Genomic DNA, 13,732 nt, shown 5'->3' with positions numbered 1-13,732 from the left:
AAAAGTAGGGCAGGAGAGCTCCCAGCCTCTCGTAGAAGATTGGAGATGCCTAAACCCATGGTTGCTTGGCTGTGACTCAGACTGGTGATGTGAGCAGCACCTACCTAAGGTGGCCCGTGTCCCCTGGGGATATTCATGCTGCCTGAGTAACAGAGTCTTTTGTCTCTGACCCAGGGTTGTCTCCAGTCTTCTGCCAGCATCAGCAGCCACGGTAACTTGCAGGTAAGATCAGATCTCAGGCCTTTCCCAGTTCTTGACACACTCTCTGTGCCTCAGTGTTTTGATCTCTAAGATGGGAATCATGGGAGTCCAAGGGCAGCCTTGGTAAATATCTTATGGGGGGGCTGGGGATGTGGCTCAAGCGGTAGCATGCTCGCCTGGCATGCGTGCGGCCCGGGTTCCATCCTCAGTATCACATACAGACAAAGATGTTGTGTCTGCCAAATACTAAAAAGTAAATATTAAAAAAAAATATATATATATTTTATGGTGTTAGCTTCTGGGATAGCAAGATGGTTGGTAATCAGAACACCCTCCTCTTCCAGCCCATCTCCAGTCCCTCTGCCTGCAGCAATGCCACCTGTGTCCATGCCCCCAGGCCACCAGACTGCTCCCCCTGCCTTGGCTCCTGTGACCCCCCAGCCTGGAATTTCACACCTCCTGGATTCTTCTCCAGCCCCAGTTGGAGCCTCCCAGGTTCCTCTAGGTGAATTCTGGCTGGACTGGCTCCCCGCAGGCAGTGCTGCTGCTGGGGACACGTGGGGAGTGAGGACACTGAGGTCTGGGAGCCTGTTTCTCTGGGGCTTTTTGTTGGACCTTCCTCAATCCTAACCTAGAATTCTTCAAAGCCTGGTCGGAATTCTCAGGGAGCCCTCCATCAAGCTGGGATCATTCCCACACTTTCCTGCTTAACTCCCGTCTCCTGAGTTTTAGGTTTCGTTATTTTCATTCTGATCTTAGGGCGAGAGAATTCTTTTGTAAATTACAAATATAGTCATTCATTTAAAAAATAAAAAAGTTTTCCATCGTCCTTGTGACGCATCTGCCCGGCAGTGGGGTGGGATCAGAAATCTCAGAGTTCATATTCTAGTGGGAGGCGGACAGTAAACAAATGAATAATTAAATAAGCAAGTCAATTTGCAATAGTGGTGAGAACTACAAAGAGAGATTTTAAAGTGATGTGATAGTTATAGGCCACCTGGGACTTGGGGAGCTGGGAGATGGACGTCATTCATAGTTTTCAGAGAAGGCCTGCATTTGCGCCGAGACCTGAATGACCTAAGAAACCAGCCGTGCAGAAATCTGGGGAAAGATGGAGTGTTCTAGGCAGAGGGAGCAACTAGTGCAAAGGCCCTGGGGCAGAAATGAGCTGGGTTCCTAGAACAGAAGGAAGGCCAGTGGGGCTGGGCAGAGTGAGCACCACCTGAGGGCAGAGGCTGGGGAAGGAGGTAGAGCCAGGGCTTTCCCACCTGGGGGCGGGGAATGGGTTTGATTCCAAGTCCAACTGGAGGGACTCAAGTGTGGAAGTGATATTCACAAGGTCTGTGTTTTTTTAAGAATTCCTTTGATCCTTGTGTGGAGACTGGGTCACAAAGGGATGGGAGGGGAACAGGGAGATTGGTTGGGAGCCCTGGGGCCCCTGAAGCCCCAATGCTGAAGATCAGGATGGACTGTAGATTTATTTAGCGATAACCTTGGTCGGTTGGGTCTTCCAGAAGCAGGCACGGGGTGGGTCCCCAGTGCTAAGTGTTATCAAGTTTTCAGTGTTGTCCTGGGGGGCATGCCCTCGAGGGGATTGTGGGGCTCTGGTCTCTCTCTGCTCTGTTCTGAGTTGTGACCATTTGGTCCTACCCATACTCCCAGGATTTGCCGCCATCCACTGCCTTCTCCAGAAGCCAAACCAATGTCCCTTCCCACAATGTGATCTCGGAAACCTCCCAAACTATTAGCTAAGTACACCTTTTTTTTTTTTCTTTATAAGCTGAGATCCTCAGGCATTTCCTTATAGCAATGGTGTTATGTGAAGGATAAAAGGGGAAGAGGCAGAAGGAGGCAGGAAGAGACTCAGACCTCAATGCAAATCTGGCAAAGTCTTGGCCAACCCAGTAGTGAGCTCCTGGACAAAGTCAGTCATTGGCTGTGAACTGCCCCAGAAGGGCGTGGCTTTAGCTCAAAATGTGGGGTGCATCATGAAGTTGGAGGTGTCTGCTCATCACACCGCAGGCAACTGAGCAGCAAGTTTGTTCTTGAAGGGAGTGCGGAGTGCGCCCCCTGCAGGGCCACCCCTGCACTCTCAAGACCCGCTTCTCCATGCGGAAGAAGGGAGCATTTCCTCATGGTCCCAGGGGGCCCCTGCTCTTGAGGGGACTTGGAAGTGGGGTGAAGGGAGCTCCCGCTGCTGCCCCTGGCCTCTGGCATGAGCAGTGCTCCCTGCCTGCTGCCTCCCCCAGCCGCCATCTGGTCTTGCCCTCTGCCATGGCCTCCACTGACCAACATTCCCTGGGTCCAATCACATCCGTGGGAAGGCATCTGCTTAGTAAGTGCTCACTAAACTGAGATTAGTCGTAACAAGGTGGGGTGTGGGGAAAGCAGGACTGGGCAGGGAAATATCACCAGGTGATTTCTAAAAGATGGAGGTTGGGTGACACCTCGGCGGTCACCAGCTTCTGGTTAGATAACTGGTCACCTCTGCCACAAGCAAGGGTAGAGCTAGAATTTGAACATGGCGCTCAAGGTGACCAACTTGGGCCAGTTTCATCATTGAGAGTCCTGCATCCTCAGAAACCTCAGTCCCTGAAAAACTGTGACAAACTGTGACAGTGGGCCACCATGGCAGTCTCAGAATGCCCCGCCCTTCAGCTGCATCCCTCAGTGCTGGTGCACCATGGGTCGGTACCGCCCCCCTAGGATGTGGGGAACAGGGGTTGGGGACACATAGAGCCACCATCCTGGACATTTCCAACCCCAAGGTCTGGGTCTGGTCTCCTCGGGATCTGGTCTCGGGCCCTGAGCTGCCTTGGTCTCCTCATCTGTGGGGTGGATGTAAAGAAGGCCAGGTGAGAGGCGGTGTGCGGACTCTCCCGGGGGCACAACACTACCCCTGGCACTTAGTAGGCGTCCAGTACATGCTGCCCCTCCTTATTTACTCCCGGTTCTTGTAAATATTAATTCCCCTTTTTACTTCTTTGCTTGGAACTCCCAGCGCCGACAACGCCTTCTCCGACAAGCCTCTTCTTGGGTCCCCTCCGGTCCCCTTCCTAAGCAGAGTCAGGGGATCGTTCAGACTGAGGCCCATTCACGTTTCCAGTCCGTACACCCCGGCTGGGGCCTCCCGAGAGAGAGGCTCAGAAGCCTTTGCCCTCCTGGCCTGAGCTGGAACAAGGAGCCCACACCAGGGAGGAGGTGGGAGCCAGGCCAGGGAGCTTCCCTCTCGGGGAAGCCCAGAGAGAGCCATCCAGAGTTCTGCCTCCTGGAAGCCAACCCGGCTCCCAGGCCTGGGCAGGAAGGAGGACATCTGCTCCCACACAGGCGCAGGAGGGACTGGAACTGGAGGAAACATGTGTCCTCCCCGTGGGGGGCCTGGGGGTTGGCTGGGAAGCGCCTGCCCGAGTCCAGGCCCAGAGAAGAAAGGCCAGAAAGAGTGGCCAGCAAGTATGGCCGCCTCCTCTTTCTGTGCTGCATGGGGACTGCCTGTCCCAGGGCATGTGACAGCCCTGGCGGCTGGTCCTGTCCTGTGCTGGGTCTCCCCTGTGGAGCATGGCAGCTCCATACTGCAGTGGTCTCCGTTTCACAGATAAGAAAATGGAAGTTCAGAGAGGCCCAGCCTCAGCCCGGGGTCCCACGGCCAGGGAGGACACACTGGCCTTTGAAGGCAGAACTTATCAGACTTCACAGGCCTCAGAGAGGTGACCAGGCCCCACCCGGAAAGGAGGCACCCGGGTGTCCCGGGAAGGGCCCCTCCTGCCTGTCCGTCCCTGGTCCCCACTGGCCACTGCCCCTTCCTGCTCCCGCCCCATGGTCTGCAGCTCGCATTTCCCCAACGAGTCCACAGACTGCCCAAGTCCTGCCACCTTGCCTCCTCACTCGAGGGCCACTGGCACCTGGGAGCGTCCAGGGTGTATCCGCTTCATGCACAATGGAATCCCGGGGCTGACGGCCACATCTCCAAAAAATGGCAGTTTTCCGATGTCCCCAGGATTCTTAAGACACTGCATTTAGAGTTTTTGGGTTCTGGGAAAAGCCCTTTTCTAGTCTGTCAAATGGGTGTGCACAACCCCGAGCCACCGATGGCAAGAGCCCGCTGGGACCTTGCCTGGGTGGCTATTCATGTGTCCCTGGCAGAACTCCTCCAATGCCATCTGTTTCCTGATCTAGCTCAGAGTACCCAGCGTGAGTCCTAGGAGTGGGGAGCAGGCTGGGGGGACCCTCAGGCTGGGCGAGGGGACAATGCACGTGGGGGATGACCCACGGGCTGGACCCTCCTTGCTCCCAGGCCCCGAGCTGGCCAGCCCTCAGGGGCACCTCGGGATGGGCCCAGGCTTGGGTCTCTCGTCTCTTGTCTGCCTGCCGCCAGCAACAGTGGCAGTAACTAGAGGGTTGTACCCACACACAATTTATTTTTCAGATATAGAAAGTGAGAAGTGGGGGGGCCGAGAGTGTGCAGCGAGGGGGAGGCTCGTGAGAATGGGGAGCCCTTCTGCTGAGGAGGCGCTGGCTTCCCAGGCACCGCTGGACATGTGACAGCACACTTAACCCTCAGGAAGTCCTCTCTCGGGGAGAGTGCCATGGTCACCATGCCCAGGTGGCTGGCAGTGATGCTGAAACGGAGAGGTGAAGCCAATTGCTTGAGGTCACTCAGTGACGAAGTCGAGATGCTGGGATTCAAACCCAGACCTTTAAGCCCGTGGCCTCTGGGACCCTCTCTCCAGATGGAGGCCTGTGATCCCAGGGACTCTGGGGGCTGGGGCAGGAGACTGGCAAACTCTAGGCCGGCCTGGGCAACTTAGACCCTGCCTCAAAATTAAAAATAGAAAGGGGCTGGCGATGTAGCTCAGTGGTAGAGCACCCCTGGGTTTAAGCACCCCAGTATGCCCCTTGGCATCCCCAAGAATCTAGCCAAGGTAGGAAAATGGTAAGAAGAGGCCAGACCAGAGTGCCAGGGACACACACCCCGGAGGGCCTGAATCTCTCACCCACTGCAGAGGGGGGGCTGGAGTCCTCTGGGGGAGCAGGTGCCTTGCACATAGCAGGACAGCCGCTCCCTGGGATGCGGGTCGCAGGAGGGACTAAGCAAACTGCGCCAACAAATGACGTCACTGCTTCTGTGTCCTAACGTATCAATCAACCCCTCTCCCTGTGACCACTGGGGCAGAACCCAGGATGTCAGAACCCGGGGTGACTGAAGGGACGAAGCACTGAGGGGGACAGCGGTCATGACCTGGTGAGCACCTTGTGCACCGAGGAGCTCCTGGGCCTTCCCGGGAGCCTTTTTCAGTAGCCCCCCTCTTGCACACCACCTTCCGGTGTCTTCTTTGGCCTCTCAGCCATCTTTCCTGCTGCCCGGGCACAGCTGGGCCGTGGGCCAGACAAGTGGGGACATGGGGACCATTGTTCTCAGCTTTGGACTGGAGGGGACCTGCAGGGCTGGACTGGGAGGGATAGATCTAGTGGCGTTTCCATTCAGGGGTCAGTTAGTCACCACCGCTGGAGGCTGGCTGGAAAGGAATGACTCAGGGACAAGGCACAGGCTCCCACGAGCTGGAGAGGGAGTCAGGCGGCCGGCGTGGTTTTCAGTCAGGAGGTGTGCTTCGGATGTGGAGCTGCGAGGTGTCCCGTGAGGTAGGGCAGAGTGGTCCAAGGGGTGGACCTTGAAGTTGGAGCCTGTGGGTTTCTGTCCCAGCTGCAGGCCGGGCTAACAATGTCACCCGGAGTGAGTGACTCAGCCTCCCCCTGAGTTTCCCTGACTGCACCCTGGCAGGATCAAGAGAAGTGGAGCTCAAACAGGCAGCTCAGGGCCCGGCTCATGGACCAGCCTGCAAAGCTCCCTGCTGTACCCTGGTACAGATGGCAAAGCCAAGCACGGAGCAGGTAAGGGATTCGCCCAGGACCCACTTCTACCGCTGTTCCCTTACCCACTGCTATGAACATAACATGTCAGGGCAGTGGTCAGTCATGACAGCGAGGGGTCAACCCCAGGATCTAGCTGGGAGTGGTGGTGCACGCTGTAACCTCAGCAGCTTGGGAGGCTGAGGCAGGAGGATCCCAAGGTCAAAACCAGCCTCAGCCACTTAGCAAGGCTATGAGCAACCTTGTGTAGACCCTGTCTCAAAATACAAAATAAAAAGGGCTGGGGATGTGGCTCAGTGGTTCAACACCCCTGGGTCCAATCCCTGGTACAAAAGAAAAAAGAAAGAGAGAGAGAGAGGAAGGCAGGGAGGGAGAGAGGGAGGGAGGGAGGAAGGAAGGAAAGAGTTAGCAAGAGAGCCAGGCCTGCTGGCACACACTGTAGGTCCCAAGTACTTGGGAGGCTGAGGCAGGAGGATCACAAGTTTGAGGTCAGCATTAGGCAACTCAGTGAGATCCTGTCTCAAAATAAAAAAAAAAACAAACAAAAAGGGCTAGGGACATAGCTCAGTGGCAGAGTGCCCCGAGTCCAACTCCCAGTACAGGGGGAAAAAAAGACTGAGTGGTAGCAGATGACCACCCGACAGGAGGCCAGAGCAGTGGTCAGGCCGCACCCAGCTGTGGCGGGCACCTCTTCCTCCCTTCAGCTCCTTCACTCCTTCCAAATGACACTGCTAGGTAAGGAGCATCCAGTCCTCCTCCATGGGACAGGCGCACCAAAGCCTGGCCTACAAACCAGGCCTCCCGAGTCCTGGACCAGGGTGGGCGGCAGGAGGAGCTCTGGGAGGACCTCTGAGAGCTCGAGGCAGCGAGACAGCGCTGGGTGGCCACTGCCCAGCGTCCAGGCCTGGATGCCAGCGGGGATCGCCAGGGGAGCACGTTCACGAGCCCCCTTGGGGGACCAGGGTCCAACTTCTCTTTTCCAAAGTGTGTCCGTCTCCTTGCACGCTGGGTGTCTCTGGGCCTTGGGCTCCAGGGCCGCCAAACCCAGCCCAGAGCCTGCTGATCCCGTGGGACTGCAGACCACAGAGACATAAAGTGGGACACAGCGGCGGGGGCTTGTCTGCTCTGCAGAAGGCCCCCCCCCCCCCAGCCCGGCTTTGTTTGGCTTCCCTGGGCTCCTCCTGGCTCTGCCTGCTCCAGCCCCAGACCCGCTTACTCACAAAGGCTGATGGCTGTGGTTTAAAAGGAACGAGGTCTCTGTCTCGCTCTGGGCTCACTCCACTTTGGAAACAGCAGGGAAGACTTTGGTACCAAGTTGCTCTAATGAAGACCACATCCCGTCTCGGGGCCCAGAGGGGGACCTGTCTCTATCCACCTCAACTCTGATTGGCGGTGTGCCCCGCAGGGGTCTGTCCTCTCACGGTTTCACATTTTCACATCCGTCCTTGGATCTCACTCTTCTAGAGTTTTCAGAAGTTTGGGGAGGGAACACGATGCAGGGGGTGGCTGGGGAGAGGGAGTGGGGTGACAGTTTGTTTTCTAGCTATCTTTTTACTCTTGATTCTGTTTTGTCCCCCCCCACAATTTTTTATTATACTAAAGCATGCAACAGAAACTTCACCACCCTAACCATTTTTTAAAAATATCTATTTTTAGTTGTAGTTGGACACACACCGTTATTTATTTACTTTTATGTGATGCTGAGGATTGAACCGCTGAGCCCCAGCCCCAGCCCCAGCCCAGCCCCCAGCCTCAGCCCCAGCCTCACCATTTTTCAATGTACATTATTGGCGCACTGCTGCCCACACCACCTCCCCCATCTCCAGAACGCTCATCCTGTAGAACTCAGACTCTGCACCAGTTAAGCACCACCGCCCCTTGCTGCCTGTCCCCACCATCGGCAGTCCCCTGCTGTTGCTCTGCTTATCCACCATTTGGGTATCCTCTGGACAAATGTCTAATCGAGTCCTTTCCCTATTTTTGAGTCTTTTGTTGTTGTTGTTGTTGAGCTTTTGGAGTTCTCTACGTACCCTGGATATTAACCTCTTATCAGATATATGACTCGCAAGTATTTTTTCCTGTTCTGCCCGGTTACGGTTGGTTGGTAATGTTCTTGGATGCAGGAAATTTTTAAATTTTCATGCAGCCCAATATGCCTTTTGTTTTTTTTTTTTTTTTTTTTTGGATTGGGGATTGAACCCAGGAGCACTCAACCCCTGAGCCACATCCCAGCCCTTTTTTGGTATTTTATTTAGAGACAGGGTCTCACTAAGTTGCTTAAGTTCTCACTAAGTTGCTGAGGCGGGCTTTGAACTCTTGATCCTCCTGCCTCAGCCTCTTGAGCTGCTGGGATTACAGGCGTGCGCCACCACACCAGGCCCAACTTTTCCTGTTTAGTTCTTCGGGGGCCTCTACCTTCGATATCACACCGAGAAATCATTGCCAAATCTGATGTCATGAAGCTTTTGCACTGTTTCAAGTCTTTAGTTCTAGGTCTTACATTTGGATCTTTGATCCATTCTGAGTTCATTCTGACCCAGTTGGCCTTCAGTGTCTGTGAGTTCCGTGACCCCGGATTCATCCAATTACTGATCAAAAATATTAAAAACAGGGGCTGGGGTTGTGGCTCAGTGGTAGGGTGCTTGCCTGGCATGTGTGAGGCCCTGGGTTCAATCCTCAGCACCACGTATAAATAAATAAAGGTATTGTGTCCATCTACAACTAAAAAGAAAATACTTTTAAAAAAAATACTAAAAACAGGGCTGGGGGGTTGTGGCCTATGGTAGAGGCCCCGGGGTCCATCCACAGAACTGCAAAAACCAAACAAACCAACAAAACAAACCACACACACACACACACACACACACACACACACAAAATGAACCCTGCATCCATGCTGACGTTTCCCTTGTTGTTATCCCCTAGACAACCCAGTATGATAGTATTACACGGCATTTACATTGCCTTTGGTATTATAAATAATCTAGAGGTGACAAACCATGAAAGTATGAGTACAGGTTATATGCAAATACGATGTCATTTTAAAAAATTGAGCACCGGGAGGCTGTGAAATGTTGGGGGTGGGCTGGAGCCCACCCCCTGGATCCCAAGGGGCCACTGCTAGGTGAGGAGGACCCAGCTTCATTCTTTTCCTCATGGAAATCCTTTTCCCAGCAGTATGGGTGGACTGTCCTTCTGCCTTCAAATAGTCCTGCAACTCTTCCTTGCCCCCAGTCACTCGACATGCGGGAAGGTTACATTCCGGACCCTGTCCAAGTCCATTGGTCCAGATGTCTGTCTTTATGTCAGAGCAACATTGTTTTGATTATTGCTTGCTATTGATTTTTTAGATTTTTTATTTGTTCTTTTTAGTCCTTCATGACATAGGATGTGTTTTGACATACCACACATACCTGCAGTAACTTCCCGCTGGTTTGGTTGCACATGCGGTGGAGTTACACTGGTCGTGTATCCATATAAGAAGATAGGAAAGTTATGTCCAGCTCATTCTACTGTCTTTCCTATTCCCATACCCCCTCTCTTCCCTTCATTCCCCTTTGTCTAATCCACTGAACTTCTATTCTTCCCTCTCCTACTCCTACCACTTATTGTGAATTAGCATCCGCATATCAGAGAGAACATTCAGCCTTTGGTTTTCAGGGTTTGGCTTATTTCACTTAGCATGACACTCTCCAATTCCATCCGTTTGCTGGCAAATGCTATAATTTCATTTTTCTCTATGGCTGAATAATATCTCATTGTGTATATGTACCTCACTTTCTTTATCCATTCATCTGTTGAAGGCACCTATGTTAGTTCCACAGCTTGGCTATTCTTAATCGAGGTGTTGTAAACATTAATGTGGCTGTGTCACTATGCTAGGCTAATTGTAAGTCCTTTGGGTATATGCGGAGGAGTGGGATAACTGGGTCAAATGGTTGTTCCGTTTCATGTTTCCTGAAGAATCTTCACAATGCTTTCAGAATGGTTGCACCAATTTGTAGTCCCACCAGCAATGTATTGCTACTGAATTTTTTAATCCAATTACACATGATCTGGGATGCCAATTTCTTGACATTTGAGATTTGTTTTATGTACTACTACATGATATTCATGATAATTTTTGGAAGTATTAGATGCATGCTTGGAAATAATGTGTTGGTGCTGAGCCCTATATACGTGGTTTGTTTTTCTGAGTTTGTCTTGGTGGCTTGTTTTTTGGGTGCTTTGTGATTTTGGATTGTGAGCTTATGTTTACTAGGGTTTTATCCGTGAGAGTCCCATGTAGCCTGCTGTGGGTGGGCGTGCAGGCTGGGAGGTAGGGCCCTTGAAATTGTACAGTGTAGCCCATTCCAGGTTGGTTTTATATCCATTTCTAGATTAAGTTGTTCTGGGACCACCTGAAAAATAAAAATCTACACTTCAAATTTGTCAGGGAAGGTCTAGAGTTACAATTCCTCAAAAGAAAATTCTTTTTTATGCTTCCAACAGAGCCAGAGGTGAGACAGGCAGTTTATGTGACATCACCTTTTGCTAAAGGGTCATTCCCTGCCCACCTTTTGCATTCTCACCAGGGGTGGGTCCAGTTGTATCCAGGTATCCTGGTTCTGAACCTGTTGATGAGGACCCTTGGCCGTGTCCCCATCTCCACAGAGGGGTCACATTCAAGCTCCTTGCTTACCAACATCAGCAGAAGCCAAAACCCTCCCTCTACTCTGGCCCCCACCCAGTGCTCCCCACTGACCCGCCAGGGTACCCAAAGAATCAGCACCTGTTTGTCACTCTGAGGTTTGACTTGTCGGTTGGTGGTCCCTGGGGAGTACTTTTTAATGGTCTTGGAAACTCAGTTCATTTGATTTTATCCGGTGTCTTTAATATAGCACGGCATGACAGAAGGTTCCTCCCTCACGCTGTAGTCCTGGCTGAGCCTCCATCCCCCATCCCCCAGACCCTGTGTCCTCACTTGTCTGATGTGGGTAACTGTCCTCTAGCCCTGCCTCAGTTTACCCTCCGTTCAGTGTGATGAAGAGCATGACTTGGGCAGGGGGGGGGCTGGATATCCGCTCCTAGAGTTTCCCAGTGGCCTTGAGAGCTAAATGTCTACGTCCTTGGTGGCCCTTCTTGGCTGGCTGGGGACCTGTCATCTCACAGCTGAGGTGAACCCATCCATTAGTGCCAACACCTGCTTCCTTGCCTAACCTGATACCCAGCTGTTTGAAAACTGGAGAACTCTAAAGGTAATTGATCACCAAATCCTAAAATTTTCCAACGTCCCTTGACTCTGGCGATTCCCTGTTGTCCCCACTGCCTCTGTCAGTGTCTGGGCCTCATTTCCCTCATTAGGATCATTTCAAACCTCAGCCCTGAGCAGCCTTTGTCTCCCCCTAGGCCTCTCCCAAGCTCACAGCTTACAGATGCACAGAGCTGGAGTCAGGAGGCCAGGTCCACGCTTCTCCCTTGTGGCTGTCTTTGCAAACTGCTGTGGCTCAGATGTCCTTGTGCCTGGCCTGTGTGTGCTACAAGGCCTTTTGAAGTGTCTCTGCTCAGAGGCCAGCAGTTGGAACAAAGAGGGTGCAGAATCGGTTCATGATGTGGCTCAGAAGGGGAGAGTTTTGTCCCAGCCTCTCTGAACCCCTCTTCACTCCAGGAGGAGCTGGATCAGGACTGAAAACCCAGTATGCTTCAGCTTTTAGAGGATGACAAAGTAGATTTTGCAAAACTAGTCATCTTCATTTCATCCAGGTCCCACTCTTCACCTTGCCCCAAACCTAAGCTCCACCCATCACAGACCCTCACCCCAGCACAAGGCCAGGAAGAGGACACATCGAGCGTGGGGCCAGGGTGGGCACAGCCTGGCAAGCGCACCCCGTGCACAGCCCACCTGCCTCATCCCGGGTGCTGCGTCCAGCTCTCTACACCTCCCCCCTTGCTCTCCTCAGTGGGCGCTGGTCCTCATCACAGCTTCCGGCTCCTCTGAGAAGTTGCCATGGACACACTCATTAACTCTCAACCAAGGCAAGACCTGTGATAGCACAGTAGTGACTCACGTTGGGCTGTACCAGCCTCTGGGGACAGTCCTATGTCCTCAATCTCCAGAGCTTGGGGCTCAGGGCAAACAGACCAGCATGGAGAGAGCAAGGCTTTCCCACTGTGAAGAGGTGGGCCATTTGGGGCAAAGGAACTAACTGATCACTTCGCCTCTCTGCCCTCCTCCGGCTGTGACCTGTTCATGACGCATGGGCTGGCTGGGCACTGGGGAGGAATGTGTGCTAAGACAGTGAGGGGCTCACAGTACCTGCAAGGTGTGAGGTGTGAGGGTGTTTGGTGAAGTCCCCACCGAGGGCTTCCTGGGAGCAGATGCTTGGATGAGGAGGTATGGTGGCGAGGAGGAGCAGGTGCCTTGGAGGACCAGCTCTGACCACGGCTGGACTCTGCTCCTCTCTCCTGCCCTGTCAGCACCACCCCTCTGAGTCCCTTGCCACCTGTCTGCCCTGCCTCTGTGATGTATCTGGGAGCAATCTCTGGAGGGACATGCTTCCATTTGGCTTGTTGGCCTGGGGACAGGGCCACTGGCATGTCAAGATAGCTGGACAGGCTGCTAGAGTCCCCCACCTATCTCTCAGCTGCTCCCAGTTTAGTGACAGAGATGACTCAAAGGCAGGTTCTGTGCCAGGTGCTGAGCTCTTTCTACAGCAGAGGGGCGAAGGCAGTTCTGCCCTTGGAGGGGCAGGGGCTGGGCCAGATCACAAGGAAGGAGCCAGGGTAGAGCCTGGGGAGGGCATCTGGCATGGGAGCAGTCTTAGAGAGCACGTGTGGGTGTGGGTGTGGGGGGTGGAGTGGAGACCCCTGCAGGCTGAGGACTTTGCACCGGATCCTGAGAGCTGTGGGCTCCCTGTTTGAAGGGGGCCTTTAGGCCTCTGGGGCCTGGTGTGGAAGTCGTGGCAAGGTGCAGGCAAGACTGGAGACTGGCAGGGTGCACTGCCAAAGGGGAGGTTCTGGACTGCGCGGATGCAGGGTAGGAGACCTGGAGAGGCCAGACATGGGATTTCACCACCTGGGAGCAGGAGGAGGGTGGAGGGCCTGCACCTCAGGAGTTTGCAGGTGGGGTGCCTGGGGCTGCTGCTGTGAGCCCACAGAGGAGAGAGCTGTGTCATCGGCGGGTCACACAGCACCCAGAGCAAGTGCAAAGGACCCCCATTCCCTGAGCCGTGGGGCAGCTCCTCGATACCAAACAGGGACGTACCGTGCAGACCACTGGCAAGGGCGACATGCCCTCTCTGAGCTCTGGGCTACCACTCTGCAGGCCCCTTCCTCCCCTGGGTGCTGTGACTGCACCTGGGGGGACAGTGAAGGACCCCACCCTCCCACGTGCCGCCTACTATCCCCAAGGCTGCAAGAAGGGCAGGCGGCTGTGGCCTTCGGAGTCTGGGGCCATGGTGGGAGGGAGGGCACCGGCCTGCCGCGTGCCCAGGCAGGACAGGGGTGCGCGGGGGACTCGGGATGCCCGGCCCGCGGGGCTGCCCACCGCCGGACGCTGCTTCAAAGAAAGAGACAGACGCACCCACCGGGGCTGGGCCTCGGCTTCGGAATGTGACAATTTATTTGGGGGTAAAAGAGGCTTTTCACTCCCATTTCCTGGCATCGATACAATACTGAAGAGCAGCAG

Source organism: Urocitellus parryii, chromosome 5 (assembly GCF_045843805.1).
Source record: "Urocitellus parryii isolate mUroPar1 chromosome 5, mUroPar1.hap1, whole genome shotgun sequence".
Lineage (NCBI taxonomy): Eukaryota > Metazoa > Chordata > Mammalia > Rodentia > Sciuridae > Urocitellus > Urocitellus parryii.
This window is presented reverse-complemented; position numbering follows the sequence as displayed.